This window comes from Carettochelys insculpta, chromosome 10 (genome assembly GCF_033958435.1).
Source record: "Carettochelys insculpta isolate YL-2023 chromosome 10, ASM3395843v1, whole genome shotgun sequence".
Taxonomy (NCBI): Eukaryota; Metazoa; Chordata; order Testudines; family Carettochelyidae; genus Carettochelys; species Carettochelys insculpta.
In genome coordinates, this window is record NC_134146.1 from 26218629 (window position 1) to 26246346 (window position 27718).

The 27718-nt window shown below is 48.6% G+C and overlaps 2 long non-coding RNA genes across 10 annotated transcripts in view; one reads left to right on the top strand and one right to left on the bottom strand.

The window, feature by feature from the left end:
• LOC142018333 (uncharacterized) overlaps positions 1 to 27718 on the top strand; it is a 101508-nt gene that overhangs the window by 69175 nt on the left and 4615 nt on the right. For all 3 annotated transcript variants that reach the window (XR_012646793.1, XR_012646791.1, XR_012646792.1), the window contains one exon: positions 14104 to 14489. This is a non-coding gene — a long non-coding RNA (uncharacterized LOC142018333). The remainder of the gene's footprint in view (positions 1 to 14103; positions 14490 to 27718) is intronic.
• Positions 1 to 27718, bottom strand: part of LOC142018334 (uncharacterized) — a 158371-nt gene that overhangs the window by 48905 nt on the left and 81748 nt on the right. The gene's annotated exons all lie outside the window — the stretch shown is intronic.

Sequence of the window (27718 nt, forward strand, 5' to 3'; positions counted from 1 at the left end):
CTTCAATAATTGACTTAAATTGAGTTCTACTGATTTCCAGCAGCTGAACTTTATTTATAGATAAATATCTTTTCCCATGAATAAGCAGTTAGCCAGATTATAATTGAAGTATCCTTTTAAAAAATTAATCTCCATTTCTCCCTCCACATTATGTAGCCAGCCACCTTGGACAATGCCCCACACAGGCTGTAATATGATGGCAATGCTCAAACAGGCTTTCTTGTGAGAGAAAAAAAAGAGATGCCTCACAGTCTTGCTGTGTTTCAGGAACAAATCCAAGATGGTTACAACACAGGAGTCCCCATAGCCTCCTCTGGAGGTTTAAAAGCTTTATTTCCTACAAGAAAAGCATATCTGAGCATTGTTTATGTTGGACTGAACTTCATATGGGATTGCTGCTAGGAACTGACAGCAGATGATGTATGACAGCCAATGATATGTACAGCATAGTCTTGTCAAGAGAACGGATAATCCCCAGTCCTTAACTATGCACTCTCTTGACTACAGTCTTGCAAGGATCTTATCAGCTATTCTGGACATAACATTTACAAAGCACAAGTGAGAAATGGCAACATAAATATATTTAATTTTAAAAAACTTTTAAACTAACGAATAAGGGAGGCCAAAGATAGTAACACATATTAGGGTTTATAGAACAAAAACGTTCAAAAGGTGAAAGGAACTTCTCAAAGAACATACATATATTGTATTACCAGTCAGAGCTGGGAATTGCAACAACAGAAGGAATAACTCAATACCCATGAAAATTATTTCTTATTAATTAGATCTATTTTCATATAGAATGTTAAGGTACAAAACAAAAACTTTTCTACAGACTCACTAAAATGGACTGGTTTGGTTGTTCAGCCCATCAACAACTATTTAATCCATCAGCAATTATCTCTTTGGATACAGTTTGGACTTGTGCTTCCAATTTCAAATGAATGCAAGCATTAAATATATACACAGATACTACTTTATAAAGCAGCAGGCAGAAAATAGTCATGGTGCTTTGCCAACAGACAAGACAACAAAATTCCTGCCCTGATGAGCTTCCAGTCTTGCTTGTCTATATGAGAAATTAGTCTGTAGCAAGCTGGTGTTCACATATACCACACTTGCCTGCTGCAGACTAACTGTGGACTGACTGTCTGTGTGGACTCTGCTGTTGTGCATTTATGCACTTTGATCTATTTCTGTTTCAAAGATGACTAGATAAAAGTGCAAACTCCTACAAAATGTTAATCCACATCAGCAGGAGCCACGGAGACAGATATTCCATACCAGGCTTGTGTGAGGTAAATTCATATCCTAGTTTACTGCAGACTAACTGTCTGTATAGATAAGATTTATTTTCAAGGCCTTTGTGCATGGAACTCCCAAATATTTCAAAGGGAGATTTTGCCCAAGGAGGGTATGCAGGACAGGACATTGAACATGACAGATAGACAGTCAGATAGTGTAATATGATGCACTTCACAAATAGCAGAATTTTCCATCTGTTAGACAATGGCATGTTGTGTATGTTGCGCTTTACTTGCTAAATATATAGCACATTGACAATGACCTGATTGTATTACTGTGTCATATTTTGGCCTTGTCCACATTAGCACCACAGCTGTGTGGGGAAGGATCATGTTAGCATGGCTCTTATCAGCAGAGTGCTAATATGATTTGGTTAATTATTGTAGGCAGTGGTATGAAAATCTTTTATCATTAAGATAAGTAGGACTGATGCTCTGTCTTACTGCATGCAGGACAACCTATTTTTACAGGAACCTTTTTTCATAGCATTAAGCATTCTCTAGTCAAACTGCTATGGATATGATTGTTCTGCCAATCCAGCGATCTCACTAGCTGAATATCCCTAAATTCTTTCTAATAGGGCTTACAAAGGTTCATAAGAGTTTGCACCACTGTCATTTTAATTACACATTCCTTAGATTTGGCCTGAAGCTCTTTTAGTTCCAGAACTACTAACCAAATATGCTAAAGAGCTGCATCTGTATAAACACGAGGCAGTGAAGTGTCAGATTTCCTTCTCTTCTTCACAGTTGTTTAAAGCCAGAAGTTAATGGTATTAGTGGGATCAGATGTCTTGTGGTTGGGGAAAGCATGATTACAGTAAATTTGTAACTTTGCCACATATTCTTTTAAAAACATTTCTTCTCCCTTTTGTGCTTTAACAGAACATCTATGAAATAAAATTAAAGCTAAATGAAATTTGGAATTGCCATTCTATGGAAAACCTCGACATTTCAACTTTTATTTTCATCCCAAACTGGAACAGACAGTTGGCATTTCTAACAATTTTGCAAAACAGAAATTCTGAAAAATTTACATTCCAAAACGATGAAATCAAACATATAGAACTGGAGGGGACCTGATAAGATCATCTAGTTCAGTGGTGTTCTCCCTTTTTGAGAACTGGGCCAGCTTGCTGTCTTCCTAAACTATGTCACGGAGATACCAAGGACCATTTCTGGTCCACAGACAGGTTTGTTGAGAAACACTGATCAGTCCATTCATCTGCACTCAGCCAGGACCTAGTATACCTAGACCACCTTGAGAGGTATTTGTTTAACTTATTCTTAAAAATTTTCAATGACTGTGATAGGTATGGCAATTTCCTGCAATACTGTTGGAAGATCTTGCTGTATTAATGAATGTATCAAATGCATATATCATGTGGGACAGTGGATGTATGTAATTCCATGGGGGTAGGGTCACCTCAGTTCTGATATATGAAATGAGGAACAGTGGGGGCGAGGGATGTGGGGGAGAAAGGTCAGGGAAAAGGCAAATTTACTCAGGTTGTAACACCTTCAGAGAGGTACCATCATTTGGAGAGGCTTGCACATACAGTTCAAATTGGATTCTTTGTGGCCAATAGACAAAGAAAGACCTGTAAACCTGAGTGTAACCTGACTCAGGGCTCTTTTTCTGATCCAGCAAAGGGACAGGATGCTTCTGTGCAAAAGGAGGGCCTTTTCTCCCCTGACAATCCTTAAGAAAGGGGTGGAAGAACTGCTGACACCAACCAGAATCCTTGTAGAGCTTATTAGCATGTGTCTAGGTTCTTTTATTTTTGTTCATGTTTTCTCTCAAATGCTTTTATTTAAAGAACGAATGTGCTTGCTTACAAAAAGCTGAGTGGTAATTTAACGTTGTGGGCAATAATGATGCTGATAGCCTCTGAGCAGGGTAAAGTAGGCCTGCTGAGGCAGTCTGACACGTTGGGAAATTCATAGCCTGGGCAGAGAAAGGGTGTAGCCCTGTCAGGAGGGAGAGGACATATGCCTTTGCCCAACAGTAGTAGTGTCTGGGGAGCCAGAAGCCTGACAGTGGATGACCTTGTTGGACCACAGAGGGGAATGAAGCTGCAAACCTCTCTTGGAAGCCTATCTGAGTGCTAAATTATAGTTAGAAATTCTCCTAATATCTAACCTAAAATCTCCTTTTCTGCAGATTAAGCCTATTACTTTTTGCTCTATCTTCAATGGACAGGAAGAGGACTACTTCAACACTATTGATCAAAACAAAATATTTAAACAGTCCCAAGACTGAAAAGCCTCACTTCAATTTGTTGAAATACTTCAAGACACTTTCTTTTGAGTCAGTTCTGCACTAAATTGCCTTTTTCTATTCTGGTGCATTGCATGCTGGGAGTTATAAGCTGTGTCTACACGTGCCGGCTACTTCGAAGTAGCAGCACTAACTTCGAAATAGCGCCCGTCGCGGCTACACGTGTTGGGCGCTATTTCGAAGTTAACTTCGACGTTAGGCGGCGAGACGTCGAAGTCGCTAACCTCATGAGGGGATCGGAATAGCGCCCTACTTCGACGTTCAACGTCGAAGTAGGGACCGGGTAGACGATCCGCGTCCCGCAACGTCGAAATTGCCGGGTCCTCCATGGCGGCCATCAGCTGAGGGGTTGAGAGACGCTCTCTCTCCAGCCCCTGCGGGGCTCTATGGTCACCGTGGGCAGCAGCCCTTAGCCCAGGGCTTCTGGCTGCTGCTGCTGCAGCTGGGGATCCATGCTGCAGGCACAGGGTCTGCAACCAGTTGTCGGCTCTGTGGATCTTGTGTTGTTTAGTGCAACTGTGTCTGGGAGGGGCCCTTTAAGGGAGCAGCTGGCTGTTGAGTCCGCCCTGTGACCCTGTCTGCAGCTGTGCCTGGCACCCTTATTTCGATGTGTGCTACTTTGGCGTGTAGACGTTCCCTCGCAGCGCCTATTTCGATGTGGTGCTGCCCAACGTCGAAGTTGAACATCGATGTTGCCAGCCCTGGAGGACGTGTAGACGTAATTCATCGAAATAGCCTATTTCGATGTTGCTACATCGAAATAAGCTATTTCGATGTTGGCTTCACGTGTAGACGTAGCCATAGTTGGGTAGCTCTATTTTCCTTTTTGGGTCAGGCTCCCTGGAAAGGCTACATCTCCCATGATGTACCACACAACCTCTTCAGAGAGAAATCCATAGTGTATTATGGGAGATGTAGTCTTCCAGGGAGCCTAGCCATAGGAAGAATGGGGACCCAAACTATAACTCTCATAAGACAACGTGCTGATAGGGAAATACAGTTTACAATTTTGTTGAACTGACCCAAAATAAAACAATTAAAAACCTACAGCTGGTCAATGCTACCTGACTCTAGCTCAGTCTGTTTTATTGTGATGTAGATATGTGTGCTCCAGCTGCTGTGTGAGCTCAGGGAACCCTCCCTCCTCAAAGGGTCCTGGAGCCCGGGCTGCAGCAAGAGCCTGCGTGTCTAAATCACAATTAAATTGCACTTAGCCTCAGCGCTAGGAGCCTGAGTCAGCTGCCATAGGCCAGCCACAGGCTTTTAACTGCAATGTAGACATCCCATCTAATTGTAGACACTTAGTGCACTTTGATCTACTTCCATTTCAAAAAAGACTAAATAAACGTGCACTAAGAAACTGCTACTGCAAGTCAGCAGGGTCGAAAGAGTCCTCAGCCAGATACTCTGCAGTAGGCTTGTGTGGGGTAGATTCACACTCCAGCTGACAGAAAATTAAACATGTGTACACATTATCTTTACTTTATCTTTACATATTATCTTTACGTACATCTCTGGAATGCCCAGATATTTCAGTGGGAGTTCTGCCCAAGCAGAGCTTGCAGTATAAGACGCTGATTTTGACAGGCAGCCAGAAAGGAAAATAGGGCTTCCAAACTACAGCCCCCATGGGGCAATGCACCATAATGGAAAAATGCACTTTCTTGCAAAACTGACTCAGAATGAAGTGGCTTTGAAGCTGTGTCTGTATAGCTAAATAAAAAATAATGTAAGGACCAGCTGTCCTGTGCTCTTTTAGGTGTCAAGGGTGACATAGGAAACACAGAAATTTAGATCCAGGTCTTGCCATTTACGTAAAGGACGAGGAAATTTTTTACTTATAATGAGTTAACATATGATTTAAAATGTGTGGCTGAGTCTATACCACAGACTTTTGTCAAAAGAAGTTACCATCAGGACATATTTCTTGACAGAATCTCTGTTGACAGAACATGTCCACACCTAATAGAGGCTCCCCGTTGATGCCCTCTGCCAACGGAGGCTGGCCAGACTGCCCAGCCCTCTGTCGACAGAACAGCCAACCAGAAGCTGTGTAAATAGGGCTGCCCAGTGAACCAGAAGCCCTCTCTGTCAACAGAGGGCCCCTGGAGCACCTACACTATTTTTTTGTCGACAGAAGTGTTATGTCTCATATGGGAGTGACTTAACTCTCCTGAGAAAACTGCCACGTTCTGTCAACAGTTTCTCGACAGAATGTATTTCTAGTGTGTTTCCCAAAGGGCTGATTGCCACTGGGCATTACAGTTACACAAAATAAAGGATGGCACAATGAGTCACTCTACGATACACACCATTTATAACCTTAACCAGGTTGTTACCAGTGCCATAACTAGCTAATTTTGCGCATGAGGCACGAATATAAAATTGCACCCCAACACATTTATAAATTCATAGTAGTTATTTTGTAGAAAAAGGGGCAATAATAAATAATAAATGATAACAAAACCACATTTATTTATTATACTTATGAGGGGATCATGCCTACCCAAGACCTGAAGATACCAGCTGTATAAGATCTCTCTGGAGGTTAACGAGTAGGTGCAAAACATGCCAAGGCAGATGCAGTTGAGGAGATCACCTTGCCTGTCCAGAAGAAATGGGTCAGGCAGGAGGTACTAAGCACCAACTGAGCTGTACAGTTCCCTAGAAAGAGCATTATCCAGGTGGGAAGACAGCAAATTGGACATACTGCCTATCAGAATGACCCTGCCATAAGTAGTTACTGGGACAGAAAATTTGTTTGAGGAATTCAGGCAAGGAAGAGATTGAGCTCTGTTCCTAGGTGGCACCCTGGGGAGGAGTGTAAGAATGTTATCTGCATGTTGGATCTAGCAAAGGGGTCATTACCTATTCCAGAACCCTAGAGTAGGGGTTTTGCGGCCTGCAGCAGCACCTGCTGCTGCTGCCAGGACAAAGGCAGCTGCAGCTGGTGGGGGGAGTTGGAGCGGAGGCCACCGGCGCCACTGGCTGCAGCTGCCTTTGTTCTTGCAGCAGCAGCAGCTGCCACCGCAGGCAGCATAACGAGCTGATTATGGCTCTTAAAGAGCCACATGCAGCTCAGAAGGAGCTGCCTAGCCGGCTAAATGTGCCCCCTCAGATGTGGTCCTTGAGGCAAGTGCCTCAGTAACTTCACCCTTGTTATTGTCCTGCGTGTTACCCACATTATGGGAATGCACAACTTTTGTCTTGAGACCAAATTCTAAACTGTGACTGAGCTCTGCACTATAAGAGTGTGTGGCAAAATGCTCATGAAAGAAAGGTTACTCACCATAGTAACGGTGGTTCTTCGAGATGTGTCCCCGTAGGTGCTCCACATTAGGTGTCGGGCTCGCCCGGTGCCGCAGATCGGATCTTCCAAGCAGTTTCTGCCGGACCACGCATGCGCTGGTGCGCGCCACTCCCTTGCGCGCTCCTGGCCACGTGCGCGATCCGGTCCCCGCCAGTTCCTTGACCAACCGCCTCGGATGCTCCTGCAAAACACTAAACAGAGATCCGAAGCAGGGACGATGGGCGGGTAGTGGAGCACCCATGGGGACACATCTCGAAGAACCACCGTTACTACGGTGAGTAATCTCTCTTTCTTCTTCGAGTGTCCCTGTGGGTGCTCCACATTAGGTGACTACCCTGCAGTAACCCAAGATAGGAGGTGGGTAATCGGATTATGTGCAGCTTGTCCCCGAGAGGACCGCTGTCGAGAGACGGGTATCCTCTTGGAATACCCTGTGAAGGGCGTAATGTTTGGCGAAGGTGTCATAGGATGACCAGGTTGCCGCTCTGCAAATGACTTTTAGCGCAACGCCCTTGAAAAAGGCTGTTGATGCCGCCACCGCCCTAGTGGAATGAGCCCTGGGCGTGGCCAGTAAAGGAGTCTTTTTGAGTTCGTAGCACATTTTTATGCAGGATATGATGTGCTTCGAGATTCTCTGCGAAGAAAGACCTTCTCCTTTCGATTTGGGAGCGAGAGAGACTAGGAGTCTATCCGTTTTCCGGAAGGACTTGGTCCTATCTATATAGAAGGCTAGCGCCCTCCTCACGTCCAAGAGGTGTAGGCGCGCCTCTTTGTTAGAGTTATGAGGCTTTGGATAAAACGAGGGTAAAACGATAGGTTCGTTAATGTGAAACTCAGAAGAAACTTTAGGAACAAAGGCTGGATTCAGCCGTATGGTTACCGCCTCCTTGGAAAAAACAGTGCAGGGTGGCGTCGCCATAACTGCCGCAAGCTCGCTCACCCTGCGAGCTGACGTGATTGCGAGAAGAAAGGTTGTCTTTATCGTAAGGAGGCGGAGGGAAACCGTGGCCAAAGGCTCGAACGGTGGTCCCGTTAGCGCATTAAGCACCAGGTCCAAGTTCCATGAAGGTGGAAGCGGTTTCCGAGGGGGGTATAGGTTTACCAACCCTTTGAGGAACCTGGTAACCATGGGATGGGCGAACACCGTGTGCCCTTCCTCTTCGTGTCTGAACGCCGAAATGGCGGCAAGGTGGACCTTTAACGAGGATAGTGAGAGTCCTCCTCTCTTGAGGTCCAGTAAATACTCTAATATTACGGGTATAGGCACCAAAAGGGGGGCCAGCTGTTTGGTAGAACACCATGCCGTGAAGCGAGTCCATTTCTGCTTGTAGGTCTTCCTGGTGGAAGTCCTCCTGCTACTTTCTAGGACTTGTTGCACTTCCTCCGTACATGTGCTCTCTAGGGAGCTGAGCCATGGATTAACCACGCTTGTAGTCGCAGGCCTTGGGGGTGCGGATGCACTATGGACCCCTGGGCTTGCGTGAGCAGATCCGGCGCCACCGGAAGGGGCATCGGTGGACGCCCCGACATGCGCAGGAGTAGGGGGAACCATTGCTGTCGATCCCACGTTGGGACTATCAGGATCATTCGGGCTCCTTCCCTCCTGGCTTTCTGCAAGACTTTGTGGATCAGCACTGTGGGAGGAAAAGCGTAAAGCAGGGGGCCCCTCCAGGAGATCGCGAATGCGTCCCCCAGGGACCCCCGTCCCAGTCCTGCCCTGGAGCAGAATTGTGGGCACTTCTTGTTGTGCTGAGTGGCAAACAGGTCTATCTGGGGAAAGCCCCATGCGCGAAAAATCGGTCGTAGCAGATCGGGACGGATCTGCCACTCGTGCGTGAGTGCGAAACGCCTGCTCAGCTGGTCTGCCTTCACATTGTGAGCGCCTGGTAAGTACGAGGCTTTCAAGGTTATATTGTTGGCGATGCACCAGTTCCACAACCGGACTGCTTCCGCACATAAGGCACGGGACCGAGCTCCTCCTTGCCGATTTATATAAAACATGGTGGAGGTATTGTCTGTACTGATCCTGACTACTTTGCCTTGTATATGGTCTCGAAAGTGTCTGCAGGCGTTGAACACTGCTCTGAGCTCCAGTATATTTATGTGCAGTGACTGCTCCATGGAGGACCGCAGCCCTTGAGTCACCTCTTCGCCCATGTGTGCTCCCCACCCTATGAGGGAGGCATCTGTAGTAAGAAAAACCGATATTTGTGGTTGGTGGAAGGGTACCCGTTAGCAAGTTCTTGGGGTTTACCCACCATTGCAGGGATTTGCGCACCTCTGCTGTGGGCGACACCACCCTGTGAACGGTGTGTGCTGCCGGTTTGTATACGCTCGCCAGCCAGTGCTGCATGCTGCGCATGTGTAACCTGGCGTTCTGTACTACGAACGTCACTGCTGCCATGTGGCCCAGAAGCTGTAAGCACGTCAGGACCGGCACCGTAGGGCTGAAGGTGATGACTTGCACGAGGGAGCCGATGGCCCGAAAGCGAGTCTCTGGTGGATACACTCTCGCTGTAATAGAATTTATGCGTGCCCCTATGAACTCTATGTCCTGTGGGGGGTCTACCTTTGATTTTGCCAGATTGATAACCAGGCCGAGCGAAGAGAACGTGCCTGCTGTGACGCGTATCATGCGTAGTACCTCCTCCTTCGAGGCCCCTTTGAGTAGGCAGTAGTCCAGATACGGGAATATAAATACGCCCTGTCTGTGCAGGTAGGCTGACACCACTGACAAGGTCTTGGTGAAGACTCTGGGGGCCGAGGAGAGGCCAAACGGTAGGACCTTGTATTGAAAATGTTCTTTGCCTACCATGAACTGGAGGAATCGTCGGTGAGCCAGATGGATAGTTATGTGAAAATACGCGTCTTGTAAGTCGAGGGCTGCGAACCAATCTCCATCATCTAGTGCCGTAAGGATGGAGGCGATTGTGATCATCCGAAAGCATTGCTTGCGCAGGTACCGGTTGAGGCCTCGAAGATCTAAGATGGGCCTCCAGCTTCCTGTCTTTTTCTCCGTGAGGAAGTACCTCGAGTAGAACCCTTTCCCTTGCAGTTGCTCCGGCACTCTTTCCACTGCCCCTATAAGCATGAGATGGTCTACCTCCTGCTTGAGCCTCGCTACGTGGGAGGCCTCCTGGAGGTGGGGCCTGGGTGGAGGTCGTGGTGGTGGGAGCGACTGGAAGGGGATGGCGTACCCCGTGGCTATGATCTCCAGCACCCATTTGTCTGTGGTGATCCTTTGCCACTGGTCGTAGAATGGTCGGAGGCGATGGTGGAATAACCGCTTCGGATGACCTTGTGCGATGGTAGGGATGGCGCAGCCCTGGATCTGTGTGTCAAACTTGTGGCCTTTGGCCCTGCCCCGAGGACACACGGCTCTGTTGGGAACGTCGCCTGGGAGTTCTGTACTGCTGGTGCTGTTGATGTCGCCCTTGCTCGTAACCCCTGTGGTACTGGGGACGCTGTTGCTGTTGCTGGTACTGGTACCGTCTTTGTTGAGGGTAGTACTTTTTCTTTCTGTATGGAGGGGTGTAAATCCCCAGGGTCCTAAGTGTGGCTCTTGAATCTTTACTGGAATGAAGGACCGAGTCAGTTGATTCAGCAAACAGCTTCTGCGAGTCGAAGGGAAGATCGACTATCTTTGCCTGCAGATCCCTCGGTATACCCGAGGTCTGGAGCCAGGACTCCCTTCGCATCACCACTGCCGTAGCTGTGGAACATGCTGCTGTGTCCGCAACATCCAGGGCGATCTGAACTCCCGTCCTCGAGGCCGCGTAGCCTTCTTGCATGATGGCCTTGAGCACCGGTTTCTTGTCCTCTGGAAGCAAGTCCATGAGGGAGGTTAGCCTAGTGTAGTTGTCAAAATTATGGCTCGCTAGATGCGCTGCGTAATTTGCCATTCGCAACAGTAGAGTGGAGGAGGAGTAGACCTTTCTGCTGAACAGCTCTAGCTTCTTGGCATCTTTGTCTGTTCCCCCTGTCTTGAACTGAGATGTCTTTGATCTTTGTTGTGACGACTCCACCACCAAGGAATTTGGTTGTGGGTGGCTGAATAGGAACTCCATGCCCTTTGCCGGCACGAAGTATTTCGTATCCGCTCTCTTGTGGACAGGCAGAATAGTCACAGGGGTCTGCCATATCATAGTGGCGGACTCCAAGATTGCTTCATCAAGCGGTATTGCTATTTTGGAGGAGGCCGGAGGTCTCAGATTTTTGAGGAGCTTATGGTGTTTCTCTTGCACCTCTGCTGTCTGGATGCCTTGCGTGAAGGCCACCCTCTTAAACAGCTCTTGAAAGTGTTTGAGATCGTCCGGAGGATGGACGTCCCCCGGGGCCGTAGCCTCGTCCGGGGAGGAGAGCGAGGAACAACCAGGGTACGCCTCTCTGGACCCTTCCGGTTCCTGTTGGTGATGGTACATCCGCTCGCTGGAAGCTTGCAAGGGAAAATCTCGGGGTTCCATAACCAGTTCCCCCTGAGATACTTGAGTCTCTGTCCCCGTTCGCGATTGCCCTCGGGGATACGGGACCGTCTGTGGGGATCTTTCCCTGGTAGATTGCCGGTGGTGTCTATGCCCTGCGTGATAAGGGTGACCATGGCAGCATGGGCACTGTTCTTGGGAAGGTGACCTAGACCACTCCCTTGGTGCATACCCTCTGCATCTGGGGGAGCGAGATCGTCGAGAGACCTGGGACACTGGAGAGAGCGATTTGTGATAGTACTCCAGCGGCTCAAACCCCAGGAAGGGTGAAGGTGGTCCCAGCCAGGGCGAGGCTGGTTGTAAAAATGGAGACAGGGGCTTCGGGTAGGCTAGGGGGGACCCCTGCCTTCTAGTTGGAGTCTGCAGCATGAGCGGAGGGCTGAGAGAAAGCAACTCTGCAGCCCTGTCTGGAGAAGGGCTGCGGTGCCTTGTTTTGTGTGCAGCCTTCCCCCTCCCTTGAGGGGGTAGCTCCGCCCCCCGATGTGTAGGGGATCTCGGCCCCGTCTGCGCCGTGCTCGGCACGCTTATGGGCGGTGCCGCACGGGCGGTGTCCTCCGGTGCCTGCAGGCTGCGTGCCTGTGCGCTCTGCACTGCCGGTTCCCCAGGGGTCGGTGCCGCTGCTTGCGGTGCCGCCGGTACCAGCGCTTGTTTAGCCACCGCCCTGCCTGTGGTGCGGGGTGGCTGTTTGATTATCGGAGGCTGAGCCGCCTCCACGTGGCTCTCCGTGCCACCGCCGATCAGCTGTTGCTGCGGCTGGGGGCTGTGCGCTCCTCCCGTCCCGCTCGCTGTTGCTGCCGGCAGGGATCGGGCTGGGGAGACTTTCCTCCGTTTTTGCGCTGATGGGGTGAGGGAGGCGGCTTTCCTTTTATGGGCCCCGGAGGGTCCCTCCTGCTGCGGCCGCTCCGGCACGTCTGGCTGGAGGGCCTTGTCGAAGAGCAGCATTTTAAGCCGCATCTCCCTGTCCTTCCTTGCTCTGGCTGTTAATTTTGCACAGAAGGAGCATTTCTGCGTGACATGGGACTCCCCCAGGCACCTTATGCAGTGACTGTGCCCATCAGACGCTGGCATTGCCTCTCGGCAAGACTCACATTTCTTGAGTCCTGAAGAGGACATTGTTGGTGAGTCTTTCAGTTGTTAATGGGGTACTTAGCACCTTCTCTGTGCTGTTTTCCCCCTCTCCGATAGCCTGCCACGGCAGGAGGGCTAATGGCCCTAGGTTCCTGGCCTCCGGTGCTCTTCTTGTTACTAGGACTGGACTGAATGCCGTCCCGCTTGTTGTTTCTTTTTTTTTTGAAAATAACAACTGGCTAACTTAACAGTAGCCTTAGAACTTGAAATCTTTAAAGAAAAACAGTTAAAACCATTGAATACGCTAACTTGGCCGTAGCCTAGTCAGATTCCGTCTGCAGCCGACGGTGGTTAAGAGGAACTGGTGGGGACTGGATCGCGCACATGGCCAGGAGCGTGCAAGGGAGTGGCGCGCACCAGCGCATGCGCGGTCCGGCACAAACTGCTTGGAAGATCCGATCTGCGGTGCCGGGCGAGCCCGACACCTAATGTGGAGCACCCACGGGGACACTCGAAGAAGAATCACTGGTCTAAGTGTGTGCTAGCGCTGATCCAAAAAAGTTTTAGAGCTGATGACAGGCTGATCTAAGTCCATGTTTCTCAACCTGTTTTATAAAGTACTCCTTTTTAAAAAAAATTATAAGCATCCCCAGACCTCTCTTGCATACCCTTACCACCGGCTGAGAAACATGGTCCTAAGGCGATCTGAGGTCTTGAAACAAGTGCAATTCAACCTTTCCATATTACTGTACCCCTTTCAGAAGTCAGCTTTGTTCTGCTTATCCCCAAGTTACACCTCACTTAAAAACGACTTACTTACAAAAACATGCAAAATATCACAGTAGGCTTCTACTGAAAAACTGCTGAGTTTCTACCATTTTATTACTAAATAAGTGAATTGGAATAGAAATATTATACTTACATTTCATCATAAAGCACATGAAACAGTAGAAACAAGTCATTGTCTGAATTAAGTTTTAGATTGTACTGAATTTACTCATGCTTTTTATGTAGCCTGTGATAAAACTAGGCAAATAAGTAGATGAGTTGATGTACCCTCTGGAAGACCTCGGTGTACATCCAAGGGTACACATACCCCTGGTTGAGAAACACTGATCTAAGTTACATCCCTGCTGCTGGCTCCTTTATGGCTTCATCCTTCTTAAAACATTCACAAAAATATGGTGCTTTATGGAACAGACTTCATAGAGATATCCTGCAAGATGATAACCTTGCTTAAAACAACCTCAGTACACGTAAAATGATGTGGGAAGGCAATTCACTTTAGGATGTTAGGTTAACTCTTTTCTTCTGTCTTTACATCTGTCCAAGCAGTCAAACTTAATTGGAGACTGATCATTGCACTTAGCATGAAACAAAAAGCAAAGATAACAAATCCAGTGGTGCTCTGAGCTCTGCTAACACTGACAGAACTTTTAATAAATACAGTATTTTAGTGGTAAGTGCTTAACATTCTTCTTGTATTTGCTGTGCTCAGCTTGAATGTCGTTAGCAGCTCTTGCCTTAGAATGGGGGGAGTGCACAGGTCTAAGACATCACGATAAGCTAAGCCTGCATCGGTTTAAAGCATGCTTTGTGAAAAATCAGAGATTCTCTGACAAATCTACGAAGTGTTTTTATCTTTTTGCCCTTCCACAGGTAGTTCACTTTACCTACTACAAACACAATTTGAGGAATACAATCTGCAATGAACCTAGTGCAATAAAGTGCAACAGACTAAAAATGTCACCTGAGTGTATGCTGTAGTAGTTGCTCTGTCAGCTTGCTGTAGCCTCACAATGCAGACAGTTAATTTTATATAGAAAAGAGATGACTTCGTGTTTTTACTCTGATTTATGAAGATTCAGAGTACCTGGACTTTCACCTCACTGGGATATTCCACTCCAGAATTACACACTAGTCTAGAGTCCATTTTTCCCCTCATCAGATACACATTCCCACTTAAAAACCAGCTTTAATGTTACAGAACCACAGAAGCAAATTAATTCTTCTATATGATAAAATAATGATACCATGAACTCAAGGTAAGTCCAATACTCTCTCTGTGTCTTTAAATGACCAAAATATTGAAGCCATATATTGAGAAAGTCTGAGTTCATCTCACTGAGAAAACAGAGGCAGAGCTGCTCCATCCAGGGATGGTTTAGAGCAGCTGCCCCAGGCCCACATTTTGGGGCACACTGTAGTAGTTGTCTCAGCCATCCTTCGGATGGGTCCCAGGGCAGCCCAGGGGATTATCTGGAGTGGGGTGAAGGGCCTTGCTTAGGGCAGCAGCAAGGGATCACCCACCCCACTCCCACTGCTGGCGGGAGCTGGAATGACCCAGCAGCTGATCTGCTCCGCCCTGCTGCCTTCTGCTTTACCATGGCAGCAGAAAGCAGAGCACTCCAGGCGCAGGGCGCTCCGCTTCCCACTACCACTGTGAGGGGGTGGAGCCGGGGCAGGGCAGGGATGGAGCAGCAGAAGTGGGGCAGGGCGTGGGGGGTGGCTGCCCTGTTCCCCACTCCTGGGGCACTGGGGCAGGGAATTGCCTGAGACCCTGTGTACCCCTGATGGATGGCCCTGAACTGAGGTGCACAGATGCTTATGACACACCATGACTTTTTCACTGCTGGTGGTTTGAAAAAAAAGAATGGAAAAGTTGGTACAACACTTACCAGCCACTTCTCATTCAGAGCACAGCTTATAGTTGCTCACATCTTGTGAGAACACCTTGAAAGAGAACTCACCCCAGCATTCTCAGAATGACAAAGGTATTCTGTCAAAATTTATATGAGACTTGTGCAGAAACAAAGGGCTTGACTCAGGCAAGTGACTTCATTGGTGGTTGAAGGCATTCAGCACTTTCCAAGAAATGCTAGCCATCTTGTGAAACTGGGCTCAAAGCAATCCATTGAGGGCTTTGCAGCAGCTGTTAACTATCAAACTCAAAGTTGTGCAGACTTTATCTGTGATATTGGTGCACAATCTAGGAAATAAACATGTATCATTTCTGCTGTGATCCCATCACCATTCCCAAGTTAAACAATATAGGGCTGGTGGAATACTTAAAAGGATACTATAGAAAGGGGTATTTCTAATTTTAGAAGTAACATCCTTGGCTTGGAGTTGGCATTCATCCAGTGTTAGAATGATACTAAGTAATTTAGTGATGAAGAAGGTCTTGGGTTTGGGACTACTGAGTAACACTGCAGTCACAACTTCCCATCTATTAAAAATCCCATGCTGCAACAGCTAACTGTTCTCATGCATTTGTAGGTTATCAAGAAATAAAAACATGCAGGATTCAAACTCAAATAAATACAAAACATATTTCACAGATGTTTTTTGAAAATGCCACCTTATTTTGCTTTTGGGAAATAGGCCTACCGAAATTGCTAATTCCAAAAAGAACAATATTCAAAGCTGTAATCACAACAACCTGAAAATAGAACTATAATTGGTTATTGAAAGAAAAGCCTACAATAATGATATAATTTAAAAGGTAGAAAAGCATCAAGAAATGGTGTTCATTTTAGAAAAAAATAAGATAAATCCCAAACATACTATAGTGGTATTTCTGGAAGAGTTGTGCTTAAATAGTTCTTTGTTTGTAAAAATGATCCAAAAGCGGTTTGCATCAATGTCACTATAACCTAAGTTACTTGTATAAAATAAGCATCCCTTTTAGGTGTTTCACAGATATGAGATATGATAAATGTGCCAGAGTAGTAATGATACCCTACACAACATATCCTTTGTCTCTTGGGTCTTCTCTAGAAAACATAATGCACGGAAATAGCCATTAGAACAACAGTTGCATTTATTAAGAAAGAAAAAGTATGTTCAATTTTTTTATAATAATGAGGCCCTGGGATCAGTGTAATACACCCAGTGACTGATATTTTTCAGTGAATACTGGAAAACTTCTTTACTGAAATCCAATGGCTTCCACATTTTCACAGTATATGAAGAAATATTAAACAAATTATCCAGCCAAAACACCAGTCCCATGGCATTCTTCTAAACAGAAAGAGCAACCCTACTGCATGCAGGCCTAGTTTCTACTCAATCAGCAACTGGAACTTTGCTTTTTTAAACTGCCCTTGCGCTTTCAAATATGCGCAGCATCCCCCCAACTTGTTCTAAAGTGTTAGGTAGTATGGCTGCTGGGTACAGCTGAACACATGCATATTTCATCCCATCAGTGGTGGTATTACAGTGGTGATGAAACTATGTCTGGTAAATTTGACAAGTGCTTTGGGTTCTCTAAAGATGAGCCATGCCATATGAAGACAAGATATTACAAAGTGAAACAACACAATTAGAGCAATCTCACTCTACCTTAGAAGGCAGAGGCTGATCGCTACTCTAGCTTCCTTCTCAGAATCCAGATGGGGTAGTGAAATGGCAAAATGATGGTATGGCACTTTCATTCTTCCCATCCTTCAGAAACTCCTTTGTGGGTGCTCTATGGGGCACAATAACCTCCCATGGGACCTTATCCATACCCACTAAAGTCAATTGAGTCTTATTTCTTACTTCAATGGGCTTTAAGTCCATTCAACAAGAAGGGGCAGGTTATGAGGTTGACACTTCACAGCACTGTACTATTATCTACCTCACAGAATATCAAAGAGTATGTTACTACTGACTGTGGAAGCTTTAACTTCAGCATCTGCGGACGCAGCAAAGGAGGAATATGTAAGGCCAGAGAAACTGGCAAAGGCAGACCAAAAAGCAGTGTAGACACTTAACCATTATCCTACAAACTGCCTTTGAGCCTTCCCCCAAGATCTGTGCATCTCCTGAGAGATCCTCAGATTATTTGGGCCAGTGATAGGGGTGTTCTTTGTGCTGTTCTCTGGAGAAGACACAGCCCACATTCTTTACGGAATGACACAGGAAATTCACTAGTGTTAGGTCCTGTGCTCAATTCTTTGCTTTGGGTGTTTTGGTGCTCAGGCACTACCCAGAAGCCACAATGCTACCCTAAAAGTCAAGCCAATGATTCCCTCATCCTCAGGTAGCACAATGTCAGCAGAGTTGCCCCTCTCTATACCTCCAGCTTCCTTTGTGTAAGGGCTGTGATGTGTGCAGGAAGCAGGAATGCCAGGACGAAAGGGATGGGGTGTGGAGTGGAACATATCACACTCCATGAGACTCCTGACCATTTAGGCTTCCGATTACACACAGTGCAACTCAGAACATCTCTGAAGATGCTCTAAATTACAACAAGGGTTGATGCAGCTCTGGCTATTAATATCAGGGGAAAAGAAAGAGGCCAGTTTCTTCTCACTCCCTTAGAAGTTACGTTTCAATGCATAAAGAAGTTGTAGATTCTGGCTGAATGTATAACTGGAGGTTGTATCACATCATAATACTTAATTGACTATTACATTTAATTCCTGCAGACTCCAGGACAAACCTGGAGAGTCAGTAACCCTATGCATAAATCAGTTTGAAATTCTCTGACCTGTGTATGTAGGAAGTCAGACAAGAAGATCGGGCTCTTCTAGACTTCAAAATCTATGAATCACTGTAACCACTCAAATGAGATAGGTGGTTAAACAAATTATCTCAGAGCATATTAAAGAGGGGAGAGCACAGAAAATAAAAAGCTTTCTGAACTGGCATTATACTGATGTAAAGAATAAGTTTCTTGACAGCCATAAACACTACTGAATAATCCTTCACAGGATAAAATAATCAGACTGAAAAATTCCAATGAAAAGAAGAGAAGCAACTGAAAGTTAAAACACTCCAGATGAACCATTTTTCATTTCCCTTATCAAACCAGCAACATACATGAGACAATCCTAGGGAAAAAAGCCTACTTGTCAAGTTGTCACATTATTTTAAGTTCAGCCTCAGTTATGATCACTTTAACATAACTTACTTGCCACATTGTTTTTCATTCTGTCACATGGTGGTTGGTTCATTTTCACAGTGTCTCCCTTCTTATCGGCTTGGCAGCCTTGATGCATGTTTCTTAGTCTTCACTGAAGACAGAATTTATATGTGCACTCCAGCATATCCAGAGAAATATAGCCAACAATGAGGCCCTGAACTGGGTAAAAGCCAACATTTGAATGGCATGAAAGATGAGACAATTTTGAATGATGGAAATAATGTTCATTAAAAAGAATGCTGTTGTCTGGACATAATGTGAAAAGTGTACAAAAATTAGCAATTTTTTTTTTCGCTGGTCCTATAGCTTCAGTGGGAAAAAACCCCCAAAACATTTCACAAAAACTGTTAATGAACTAACTGTATTCTAAATTTTCTTACAAAATGCTAGGTAAAATAGTACCATTTTAACTAGTTGTGCGATTTAAAATTGCTTTAGTTAAACGTGAAAATGCCTGTGTTCCCTTGATCTTAAATAGATAAAACTCTGGCTTATATTGCTCTAGCAAATGTTAATTAGGAACAAGTTCAAAGTGAAATAAGATTCTTTTATATTTGTCTTCAACTGGTTTTGCACCAGTTTAACCAAACTAGTTTCAAACCTCTAATATAACTGATGCAATATTTGCAAGTCAGTAAGTGGTACACAGACATACACACAGATGTAAAAAGGAAGAGATTGCTAGAGAGAGAATGAGAAACTTGATGGTCTCATCTGGGATCACTACATTACTCAGGCGTAAAGAATCCATCAGTGAGTGAGGCAAGTAAGGATGAGGTCCAGTAAAAAAACCTTGTATCTGTCGAGCTTTGTCTATCTAGGTTTTTATAATGTCCTGTGGTACATGTGTCCTGAACCACTACTGGCTTTTCATCAGTAGTTAAGATATGCTCTTCATTTCAAAGCAGGGCCAAACACAGAAATACAAATCTGGACTGTTTCCTGAAAGGCACTGGAAGTCAGTTCCAGGAAGGTGACAGACAATTCCCTAACCCTTACACTTCCTCCTCCCACCTCCACTGCTGCTTCTTTCTCCAGACCCTGGCTCCACACCACAAAGGCTCCTCTAACTGAGCTTCACTCTGCATGCTTTCCACATTGGCTCAGATATGTACAGGAGGGTAAATTATCAACTGTCTTGCTCTAGTCTCAGAAAACCCAAGGATCTAACTTTTCACTGCTGCTGTCCTTAATGGATACCGCTGAACTTTCCTTTCTCCCTGATCCCGTCCAGTTAAATCAGCTGATCTGTCCCACTTTCTATGCACCTCAAAAGCCATTCAGTGGTGACAGCAGATGCAGGGAAAACAACGAATCAACAAACAAAACACTTGTTTTTACCAATATTTGTATTATATCCTTATTGGGTCTCCTTTTCAAACCAACAGAGACCAACATGTGTTTAGGCTTTGCAGAGGCACAGATGAACACCATGCTGATAAACTGATACACCAAGGTTCTAAAGGAGGCTTATTTTTTTCAGATTAATGATCACTGCTGTTATTATGACACAGTCTGAAAGTTATTCCTTGCAAAGAAATTTCACCTGACAAGAAGGCTGATGTACGAAGTACAAATGAGGTTCAGTGAACATTGCTTTGAATGCTGACTCCCAATTGATACTGTTTGACATAGAGCCAGGAGATCAATGGAGTAGTTTGTATCAAATTGAACAGATTTTCCTTGTGTGTTGCTGCCCTTCATCTAGCTCTGTTCTGCCAGCCTGTTCCTAGGATGATGTGGATATCCAGGAGGGATCAGTCTTCAATACACATACAAAACATCCCAAAACTGTACCAACTGCCTTTAAGACTGAAGAAGGTTTGCTGTGCATCAGATGATAGGATAAAGAGAGCTGCACTGAAGTTGTATCATTTAGATCTAGACCTGTATCCAAATCTGAACTTTCCCAACGTTTGGCCATGTTTGGAGCTGGTATTTATTTCAGTTTGGCTCTAGTGTCCCCAAAGGATTTTTTGGATGAGGTAAATGGAGATTAGGTTTTGCCAGCTGTTCAGGTCTGGTATGATTCTAGTGTTACTTTAGGGACAAAGCCAACTATAAAATGAAGCAAAGCCAACCTGTCCCATGTTTGGCAGGACGGTACCGTATTTGAGAGGCCAAAAAAGTGCCCCGACTTATGTTTTAAAGGGGATGAATTGTCCCATATTTAGGCCTTCAGGGGCTGGGGTTGGGAGTGCCCACAGCTGCTGCTTCCCCAGGGCTCTGGGCGGGGACTGCCCACAGCTGCCACTTCACCAGGACTCCAAGCGGGAAGCGCCTGCAGCTGCTGCCTCACCAGGGCTCCGAGCAGGGAGCGCCCACAGTTGTCACTTCCCTGGAGCTGGGGGGCAGGAAGGTGCCAGCTCCCCGGGGCTTGGTGCAGCCAGGAGGAGCTGTCCTTCGCCTGCGTAACTCCCTCTACCGTATTTGGGTCAGGGAGATATGGTCACCCTACCAATGGGCAGAGCTTAAAAGCAACTTACAACATCATGGAAAAGTAGATGTTGAACAGGAGAGGTGCAAGGACACATCCTCACTTTGTACCGTTTGATATTTCAAAAGGTGCTGATGTCTCTCAATTGTCTAGAACACAACCAAGCATGCCATCATGAAAAGACTGAATAATACTGATAAATTTTTCAGGACAGCCAATTTGTCCAAGTATTTTCCACAGCCAATTTCCACTGACCTTGTTGAACACCTTGGTCAAGTTGATGAAGATCACACAGAGGTCATGATGTTGCTCTCAACATTTTTCTTGTATCTGTCTGGCTGCAAATATCTTATTGGCAGTGCCTTGTCCAGCATAAAACCTGCACTGGCCTTCAGGAATGATGCCATTTTTGAACACATGTAGTGAAAGCCAGCTGTAAAGCATGCAGGCCAGGATCCTACCACATGCAGAGAGCAGAGAGATGTCCCAATAGTCATCACAGCACACACAGTGACCTTTACTTTTGTATATGTGTACAACCAAGGCATCTTTGAAGTCCTGAGTAACTAGCTCCTTCTCCCAAATGGCACTGAATAAATGGATTAGACAGTACATCAACTGGCCACCAGCAGCTTGATAAATTTCTGATGGAATTGAATCACTGTCAGGTGCCTTTCCAGATTTCATCTACTTAACAGCTTTTTTTAGCTCTTCAAGAGTTGGCAGTATGACCAGCGGTAAATCATTAGCTTGCTGAGGAATCTCTTCAAGAATGCTGCTGTCAAAAGTTGAGGTCTGGTTCAATACTCTGAAAATGTTCAGCCCAGCGGTCCAGGACTTTAGCACTATCTGTGATCAAAGTGAGGCCATCAGCATAGTGCACTGGTGCACAGGCAGCAATGTATGGTCCATAGAATACATCCAGTCTGTCATCAAATGCTTTAAGATTGTGTATATCAGTTGCATCTTGGAGTTTAACTGCTTTATATTTCCACCAGTCCTCTTCCATTTACCATAATTTGATTTGTGCCTCCTGCTTGGCTCAAATATATGCTGATTTCCTAGAGGCATTCTCTTTATCATTGATTCAAGCCAGGTGTGTCATTTGCATCTTATCAAGAAGAACTTGGGCTCTCTGCCCTTGTCATCAAACTAGTCATTCTGCCTGTGTTTTTGGAAACTGAGGATCTCAACAGCAGTTCTGTAGGTGGTTTCTTTGATGTTAGTACAATCAGTCTCAATAGTGGGTGACCACTCTGGACCTTTATTGCTGATGATGAGGGAAGTATCAAGACTGCATTGAAGCAGGGCTTGTGTATCGGGTATTTCAAGTTTACTTACATCCAGCTGTTTTTGGCATACAGTAGAATGTTGATATTTTGGTGGACAAAGGTTCAAGGAGACAACACTGCATACCATGCAGTGGTCAGACCAGGAGCCTGTGCCACGCATTACATGAGTCAACTTGACATCAGAAAGATCTTTTTGTTTTGTGATGAAGTAGTCAATCACATGCCAATGCTTAGAGCAAGGGTGTATCCAAGTTGCTTTGTACTTGTTTGACTGTTGGAAGAATGTGCTTCCAATGCCATGATGTTCAAGCACCTTTGTCCATGTGGTGTAGTCCTGACCAACTCTAGCATTAAAATCACCAAGTATATATAACCTGCATTTAAAAGGTACTGAAGAGATCACTGAATTCAGGCTAGTGTAAAAAGCCTCCTTTTCATTATCTGCAGCAGTCAAAGTTGGTGCATACACACAAACAAATACAGGCATTGTCCTTGCCTCAATCTAAGCTTTGCAGTCATAAGACGAGGACTGATGACATGTGGTTTGGATTCAAGCTGGGGTACTAATGGTGTCCTGATGGTGAAGCCAAGTCCTGCTTGCCTTGGATGACACTCAGAAGCTACGTCTACACGTGAACGCTACATCAAAGTAGCTTATTTCGATGTAGCGACATCGAAATAGGCTATTTCGATGAATAACATCTACACGTCCTCCAGGGCTGGCAACGTCGACGTTGCACAGCACCACATCGAAATAGGCACTGCAAGGGAACGTCTACACGCCAAAGTAGCACACATTGAAAGAAGGGTGCCAGGAACAGCTGCAGACAGGGTCACAGGGCAGACTAGCGCTTCTGGGGCAACAGCTAGCCGCTCCCTTAAAGGGCCCCTCCCAGACACATACAGCCTGCACAGCACGCGGTCTGCAGAGCCATAGGCACGCACACCTCGAGCGATGCAGTTATGGAACCGCAGCAGCAGCAGCAGCAGCAGCAGCAGCAGCCAGAGGTCCACACAGCCGCCCCTGCAGGAGCAGTGCTCGCCCTGTTCGATGCCATGCAGGAGGCAGCTGAGCACCTCCTTGCCACAGAGGAGGAGCTGCCCGCAGGGGAGGAGGACTCAACCCCTAACCCTGCAGCACCTCGCCGCACCCCCTCCGCCACACACACCGCCGGCTGTGGAGCTACGCCACCAGCACCGACTGGTGGGAGCAGCTGGTGCTCGGAGAGTGGGATGACGACCGCTGGCTCCAGAACTTTCGGATGAGTCAGCAGACATTTCTGGAGCTATGCCAGTGGCTCACCCCCGCACTCAGGCACCAGGACACCACCATGCGGCGTGCCCTCAGCATCGAGAAATGGGTCGGCATCGGTGTCTGGAAGCTGGCCACTCCAGACAGCTACCGATCCGTGGGCCAGCAGTTTGGCGTCGGCAAGGCCACCATCGGGGCTGTCCTCATGGAGGTAAGAGGACCCACGGGGGGAGGGGGAGGCAGCCCTGGCAGGGGAGGGGAGGGGAGGGGAGGGGGGCCCTGGCAGGGGAGGGCCACACACACCCTGCACACCCCTCATTGGTGCTCTCCCATGTGCTTCCCCTGCAGGTCGTCCGCGCCATCAACGCCCTGCTCCTCCACAGGCTCGTGAGGCTTCGGGACCCGGATGCCACCATCGCGGGCTTTGCCACCCTGGGCTTCCCCACTTGCTTCGGGGCTCTAGATGGGACTCACATCCCCATCCATGCCCCGGAACACAGTGGAGGATGCTACATAAACAGGAAGGGCTACCACTCAGTGGTCCTCCAGGCCTTGGTGGACAGCCGGGGCCGTTTCCTGGACAGTTATGTGGGCTGGCCTGGCAGCACCCACAACGCCCGGGTATTCCGGAACTTGGGCCTGTGCCACCGGCTGGAGGCGGGGACCTACATCCCCCAGCAGGAGATCCCTGTGGGGGACACCACCATGCCCCTCTGCGTCATCGCAGATGCGGCATACCCACTCCGGCCCTGGCTCATGCACCCTTACACAGGTCATCTGTCAGCCAGCCAGAAGCGCTTCAACCAGCGCCTGAACCACGCGCACCACGTGGTGCAGTGCACATTTGGCTACCTCAAAGGGCGCTGGAGGTGTCTCCTCACCCGCCTTGATGCGGGCCTCACCAACATCGCCCAGATTGTGGGCGCATGCAGCGCCTTCCACAACCTGGTGGAGAGCAAGGGGGAGGCCTTCTTTCAGGGCTGGGCTGTGGAGGCTGGCAGGGCCGACGTGCAGCCACCCGCTGCCCCCAGTCGCCAGGTGGACCCCTAAGGGACCCGGGTCCGGGAGGCCCTGCGGGCCCAGTTCGATGAGGCCGCGGGGTGAACGCTGGCAGGCCCCCCACTGCCCCCCCCATCCTCCACAACACTCCCTGCTCCTATGCCCACACCACAGAGCACCCAAGAGCACACCCCCACACTTTTCTTGTAAAAATAAAAGCAGACAGTTGTTTGTCAACTCAAACATCTTTAGTAGAACTCTTATTATTATTATTATTATTATTATTATTATTATTATGAACAAGACAAACTAACTATGTACAGGGGAAATCTAACTGATAAATATATATACATTATAAAAAAGGATAACATGAAAGGGGAAGACAAGGAAGGGGAGAACTATTTACATGGGGGGGTAAGGATCAGCATAGTAACGGGTCAAATATACAAACTATTTACAACAAAATAACAATAAACTGGGGGGAATATATAAAAAGGGGGGGGCACGTCCTGGGCCCCACGCCCCTACAGTCCAGTGCTGGGGGTGGGTGGCTGGGATCCCCGTCTCGGCCGCAGCCCTGGCCGGGGCTGGCTGGGGGCCGGGCGGACTGGGAGATACGGCCGGCGAGTGTCAGCTGGCCCCAGGTCCCCCTCGGTGGAATGGCCCTCGGTGGCGGGTGGCGGTGCGACGGCGGACGGCGCAGCGGGTGGAGCAGCAGGTGGAGCAGGCAGGGTGGGCGCTGCGGCAGCCGGCGCGGCCTGGGGGGCCAGGGAGTCCGTGATGCAGTTGAGGGTCCGCATGTAGGCCCCCCATGCCTCCTGGCGCCAGGCCAGCACCCGCTCCTGCAGCTGGAGGCGGCGTTCCTCCACCCGCAGCCACTGCTCAGCGACCTCCAGCTGCCGATGGTGGAGGGCCAGCAGCTGGGGGTCCGTCACCGTCGGCTGCTGGTGCTGGGTCCACCGTCTTCCCCGCCGTGGGGCTGGTCGGTCCTCCACCAAGGGGCTGGCCTGGAGTGATGGCCCCGGAGGGCTTTCCGGGACCACTGACGCCTCGCCGGCAGTCTCCGGTCCTTCCGATGGTGCAGCTGCGGAACACAGGAGGTGGGGAAGAAGAGTGGAGACAGCCGTTAGTGTGGGCCCCGAGCCGTGGCCGTCGTCCCCCCACCCCTCTGCTGCAGGTCCCCCATCCCCGTCCCCGGGAGATGCTGCTGTGATGGGGTTCAGGGGTCCCCCTGCACTGCACCCCGTCTGCTGGCAGGAGTGACTCTCACTCACTCAGCAGGTAGGACAGGAGGTTTATTAGGCAACAGATGCCCAGTTTCTCACAGAAGCGACAGTCAAGCAGTCAGAGACGGTCCTTCCAACTTGTCCTGGGGAGAAGACCCCGAGGGGTGCCCCTCTGGGGTGTAGCTTTCCCCCTCCTCAGGCTGGCTGCCTTCTAGCTCTCCCTTCCCCTAGCCTCTAACTGCCGCCCCCGATTCAAACCCAGCTCGGCTCCTCCCTCCTCTTTGTTCAGGGCAGAGGTGTTACCTGCCAGTTGTAGCCCCAGGATCATCCTTAGCCACTGGGAGCTATTCAGCTTGTTTCTTATATCTAGCCTGAGTCTCGCATTTGCACTCCCCCCACTCCATCACATGCTGCTGCTGCTGCTGGGTATCCCACCCCCTCCCCCCCGGGGGACCCTAGAGGTTCCACTCCCCCCACCCCGGGGATGGGGCATGGCACTGTCGTGCTGGGGGGGGCAGGGGCTGATGCACTCTTCTGAGGGACATGCCACTGCTGTCCTTGGGGCCATGGTCATCTGGGCATGTGGAGGGCCCTGGTCATATCTATTACCCCCGCCCCTCAACCCCGGGGGTGTGCACCGGGGGGGTACATACCTGACAGTCCACTCCCACGTTCGGGGGACACCCAGGGGGCGGACGCCCGGCTGGAGCTCCTGGATGGGAGGATGATGTGGAGGCCGGCGTCACTCGAGGAGGAGTCCCTCTCCTCCTCTGGTGCCCCGGGGGTGGGCTCCTGGGGGGGCCTCTGGGGTGCGGGGCTTGCCTCCGGGGCAGACTCCGCCTCCGGGGCCTGCTGGGGCTCCTCAGCCGAGGTACCAAGAGTGGCTGGAGGGGAGGAGGTGTGCCGGGGGCCCAGTATGTCCCTGAGCTCTCTGTAAAAGGGGCAAGTGACGGGGGCGGCCCCAGATCGGCCAGCCGCATCCCGGGCCCGGGCGTAACCCTGCCGCAGCTCCTTCACTTTACTCCGGACATGATCCGGAGTGCGGGCAGGGTGACCCCGGGCGGCCAGGCCCTCGGCCAGCCGAGCGAACGCATCTGCATTCCGCCTCTTGCTCCCCATTGCCTGGAGCACCTCCTCCTCGCTCCAGAGCCCCAGCAGGTCCCGAAGCTCGGCCTCCGCCCAGGAGGGGCCCCGCTGCAGCTTCCCCGCCTGGCTGCTGGGCTGGGAGCCCTGGCTCCCCTTAGGGGGGGTCCCCTGCAGGCGCTTGGGGGGCTGCCGTGCGGCCATCGCGGCTGGGGTGGGTGTCTGTGCTGGCTGAGGGACGTGCAGGCTGGCCGCGTGTCTGGGCTGCCACCTGCACGTTCTCTCAGCTTCCTGCACAGAAAGGGAGGGGGCGGGGAGCTTTAAGGGGCCGCTCCACACGGCCACCATTGAGCTCAGGGGCTGGAGAGAGCGTCTCTCAACCCCTCAGCTGATGGCCGCCATGGAGGACCCCGCAATTTCAATGTTGCGGGACGCGCAACGACTACACGTTCCCTACTTTGACATTGAACATCGAAGTAGGGCACTATTCCCATCCCCTCATGGGGTTAGCGACTTCGATGTCTCGCCGCCTAATGTCGATGATAACTTCGAAATAGTGCCCGACGCGTGTAGCTGTGACGGGCGCTATTTCGAAGTTGGTGCCGCTACTTCGAAGTAGCGTACACGTGTAGACGCGGCTAGAGTAACACATACAGTAATATGACTAGCCTGCTCCAACCTCTGTGAATGGCTGGTGCCAGAAATATGTGTTTCACTTAAAGCTGCAACATCAATTTTACAAAGTGCAAGTTCTCTAGCAATAATTGCTGTCCCGCATTCATGGCAATCATTGCAATCAAGAAGTGTACATATGTTCCAGGATGCAAAGCGTAGCTTCTGTTTAGTCATTAATTTTCTCTTATGACCACAAAAACTGGATATCCAGTCGGTCACAGTTAACCGACAGCAATTGGAACAAGCTGTGGTTAGAGATTATTTTCTCTCCCCCTCTTCTTTCAAAGAAAGCAGTGCTGTCCATAAAGAGGGCTGCATTGACACTAGGCAGGATATGCCAGCTGCTGTTGTTCCAGTTCAGCATATGGACGACTACTACACCTGGGCTCCTTACGTGCA